This window comes from Muntiacus reevesi, chromosome X (assembly GCF_963930625.1).
Source record: "Muntiacus reevesi chromosome X, mMunRee1.1, whole genome shotgun sequence".
In the NCBI taxonomy this organism is placed as follows: Eukaryota; Metazoa; Chordata; class Mammalia; order Artiodactyla; family Cervidae; genus Muntiacus; species Muntiacus reevesi.
Window position 1 is genome coordinate 73,572,051 of NC_089271.1, and position 4,665 is coordinate 73,576,715.

Below are 4,665 nucleotides of genomic sequence, written 5' to 3' on the forward strand. Positions count from 1 at the left end.
AGTTCCCGCCCGCGCCGGTCGGGGGCCTGTGCCCTCCGTCTCGCCAGGACCCTCCCGGCGGACTTCGGCCGCCCAGAATCTCGGTCCCTTTGTTCTGCGAACGGCCGGCAGTGTGTTCAGGCCGGTTAATATTCTCTCTCTTTTGCTCTCCCACAGTTCAAGCTGGCAACTCACAAAAGCTCCCTCTGATTGTCCTCAGGGCGCTCAGGCCCGGATCCAGCCCCAAGTAATGCCGCCCGCACCTCTCCTTTCCGCCCCCACTTGCTGGTGGCAGATGCGGGCATCTGGGGTACTTTTCTGCTGGGAGTTGCTTTTAGGCTCGTAATCTGTGGGTTTTATTTATTGTATCCCTCCCAGTCAGATTCAAACTCTTGAGATTCTAACACTTCCCCCAGGCCCACCAGTGCGAGGGTTTCCCGGTGTCTGGGAACGTCCTCTATTAAGTCCCTTCCCGGGACGGATCTCCGTCCTTAGCTCTTTTGTCTCGCTTTTTATCTTTTATATTTTGTCCTACCTCCTTTCGAAGACAGTGGACTGCTTTTCTGGGCGCCTGATGACCTCAGCTAGCGATCAGAAGTTGTTTTGTGAAGTTTGCTCTGCGTTCAGTTATTTTTTTTGATAAATTTCTAGGAGAGAAAGTGGTCTCTCCGTCCTACTCCTCCGCCATCTTGGCTCCTCCCCTGTAGTTTAGAGTTGTTTAGAATTTTCTGGACTTCAGTCTTAAGCTGAAGTCTCATTGCAATATTGCCCTCTGAAATGTTTTTTCACAAATACATTTCTAGCCTAGACGAGAAACTTCATTTAATAATTGTGGATGTATTTATCTGTACATGGAATTTTCTGTACCTTACCTAGTTGCAGTAACAAGTCAATATTTTCTTCTTATAGTCATATTATAACTGTCATATATTGAGTACCAAGTGATATTTATTATAAGCACTTCATATTTAATCTTAAAAAAAAAAAACACTGCAAGGTAGATGATATTGTTTTCATTTTGCAAAGACCCTGTGGGTATAAGGGTAAAAGTATATGATATAGCTTGGATTCAAACCCAATCAGGTTGAATTCAATGCTGTGCCATTTCATTTACAGTATAAGTGGTTGGATTTGAATTTGTGACCTATTTTTTTTTAAATGTGCCCTGCTTTATTTTCTTTTGAACAATTTATATATAGTCCCTTCCAGAATTCTGTGTTTCAGCAGATTTTACTGAAACATAATTTTTCCTTTGGATTCTTAAATTGAGTATATATTGTCAGCATAAGTTATGGGACATTAGCCATCCATTTTAAAAACTCAGATGTCTTCCTTCCCAGCTTGTTCCTGGCCCTAGGTCCTCAGTACCCCTCACCCACACCCAGTGGATCTCTTCTCATCCCTAATATCTCCAAAGCTCAGAGAGACTGCAGTGTGTCTTCGTGGGACATCCCACGAAGGGGCAAAGGTCTATTGTGTGCCAGTCGGTGCAGCCCTGACCCTGGTCTCCCCACAGCTCTGTTAAGGAGCTGCCATAGCCTGTCAGGATGCCCTGGATGGTGTCAGTGCCAAGCTGGGTGGCCACTGCAGGTCAATGGGGCACTGCTGGGTGGTGGAGCCTGCCTGGGGGCACATAGATCACCTTCAAACTGCCTGGCTATGCCTAGTAATGCCTCTACTAGGACATTATGCATGTCACCAAGTGCACTCCAGAGTTCCAGGCAATTGCTGGCAGTCACTATGATGTAGTTTGTCAGTCTGGAGATCCTTATCACAATGCATTATACAAAGTGAAGAAACAGTCTTCTAAAATGGGACATACAAATTTTGCGTCAAGGATGAACATTCTGCTTTCACACATAAAAATGTGTATTTTGATTTTGAAGTTGAAAAACACCCACCTTTGTTTCCAAGTGTTAGCTGAGTCAGTGCTCTCAGCCAGATGGAATCTGCCTGTGCTTCAATTCAAGAAACTTTATACATCTGTGTCTCTTTTTCTGTCTTGCATATAGGGTTATCATTACCAATGTTTGGCAAAAATCACTATGATATTGTAAAGTTATTAGCTTCCAACTAATATAAATATATGAAAAAGAAAAAAAGAGACTTTAAAGTCTGTCATCGACTTTCAGACTCATTTCCTTTTGAGAGAAGTTCAAGGCCTAAGCCAACCAAGAATCTAAATGGCCTTGGATTGTAGAGGCCCACATTCTTCTGGTAGTTAGCATAGGGCAGGTATTTCTTCTGAAAAGTTTTTTACTCAGATAAAAGAACTACTAATGTTGGATCATAACTAGTTTTTGAGAATTGATGCCCCCTAACCACTGGACTGTTGCTGACCTTTAATTTTAGTTATGGAAGAACTTAATATTGGCAACATTTTTAAAAACTTTATTTATAAACTTGTTTGTGGGGGGTGTACAGTGTATAGCCTCAAACTTTGGAAAGGACACTCTTTTTATTTGCACAGGTAGAAAAAAACTTTGGGACTTATTTTGGGCTATTCATAAATTCAACACCAAAGGTTTACTCTTTTCCTGGTTGTTTATTCTGTACAGTAAACTTTGGTATTTTTATTCCTTTTAGCCATTTAAAAGTATTTTACTTAGAGTTTGTGCATATTTTTAAAACCTTAGATTTAATGTCTAAATGTATTGTGAAGGAAGATATTTGACTTTTAACTATTTATACAAAATAAAACTTCATTTTTAAGGAAACTGAATGTGATTAATTATAAATTAAACCCAATTCTCCACTGATTAATTTTATGTGGTAAACTGTTCACAGAAATGTTATTTAATATTGATACAATTTTAAGTTGACATATCATGGTTTATTTCTAACAAGCTTAGAAAATGTCACATTTTTGTTTTAGGAGGTTTATTCCATTATTTATAACAAGATATGTTTTTTATTCATAAAGACATTCTTATCAAACAAAAAATAGTATCTTTAAATAAAATATCAGAGCTTATACAAGCCTGAAAATCAGATTGTTATAACAGGTAGAATATTTAGAGGATAAAATTTAAGACACTTCAGTGGGGGACAAATGAATGAAAACAATTTTATTGAGTTTTCTGCACACATCACCTTTTCTGTATTTTTACCAAGAAAGTGGTGATCTGTTTCATTTTAACATTGTAATTGACTGGTTCTTGCTGTCATGTGAATTTCATGTCTTTAAGTAATTACAGCTAAAATTCAGAGCTGTAATGTAATATTAGCATAGTAAAAGTGCCATACACTTTATTTTCAAGGGTGTGATGCACTGAGAAGTTAGTTTCTTTGTATTTTTTCTTTTCCTTTTTTGTCTTACACTTGTAATTTCTACACTCTCTGGTTAGCAACCATATGATGACCTAAAAATTTAGATGATTGTGTGTGATTTTTATTTGATAGTCCCTACTGATTATACTGTACTTAATGAGTATTAAATAATGCATATTTTGTACTATAAGATTTTCATTATGTCTGCATTTTAAAATATATAGATAGAACCAAGAGAATTAAGACTTTGTTCCAAGTATTATGGAATAGGATATGAAATGATTTAAAAATCTATAGGTGTTTAAAGCTTTTCTGCTGTTAAAAATAATTTGCAACTGCTTTTTGTCCTGCTTCTCTCCCTCACCCTAAAGTGCTGAGTACTAGCTGTCATATTGTAGAAACTTTGATATGTGTACTATAGAACACTGATGGGATAGCACTTACCACTAACAACTAGAAGTTAGTTCTAAGTTATCTTTAAAAGCATGTACACTTGAGCATGTAAGAACAAAACAAAATCAAGTTTTCTGGCTTCTTATTTTCTAATACTACAGTGTATCAAGGAGTGAAAATGTTTTCAAAATTTAATTCTAAAATTTTGAGGACAAAATAGCTTTCTCTTAAACAATATTATTCAATGAATTCAGTTCATTTCAGTCGATCAGTCATTTCCAGCTCTTTGTGACCCCATGGACTGCAGCATGCCAGGCTTCCCTGTCCATCACCAAATCCTGGAGCTTGCTCAAATTCATGTCCATTGAGTCAGTGACCCCATCCATTCATCTCATCCTCCATCGTACCCTTCTCCTCCTGCCTTCAATCTTTTCCAACATTATGGTATTTTCCAGTGAGTCAGTTCTTTGGATCAGGTGGCCAAAGTATCGGAGCTTCAGCTTCAGTATCAGTCATTCCAATGAATATTCAAGACTGATTTCATTTAGGATTGACTGGCTGAAACCCCTTGCAGTCCAAGGGACTCTCAAGAGTCTTCTCCGACACCACAGTTCAAAAGCATCAAAGCAGTGCTCAGCTTGCTTTATAGTCCAACTCTCACATCCATACACAACTACTGGAAAAACCACAGCTTTGACTTGATGGACCTTTGTTGGCAGTAATGTCTCTGCTTTGTAATATGCTGTCTAGGTTGGTCTAAATTTTTCTTCCAAGGGGCTAGTGTCTTCTAATTTCATGGCTACAGTCACTATCTTCAGTGATTTTGGAGCCCAAGAAAATGAAATCTGTCACTGTCTCCATTGTTTCCCCATCTATTTGCAATGAAATGATGATCTTTGTTTATTGAATGTTGAGTTTGAAGCCAACTTTTTCACTCTCCTCTTTCACTTTCACCAAGAGGCTTTTTAGTTCCTCTTCACTTTCTGCCATAAGGGTGATGTCATCTGCCTATCTGAGGTTACT

The 4,665-nt window shown here is 38.2% G+C and overlaps 1 pseudogene; it reads left to right on the top strand.

Annotated features, from left to right (window-relative positions):
- The first annotated feature begins 1,526 nt into the window (after positions 1-1,526).
- LOC136154270 (transmembrane emp24 domain-containing protein 7-like) lies at positions 1,527-2,272 on the top strand (annotated as a pseudogene).
- Positions 2,273-4,665: the final 2,393 nt, after the last annotated feature.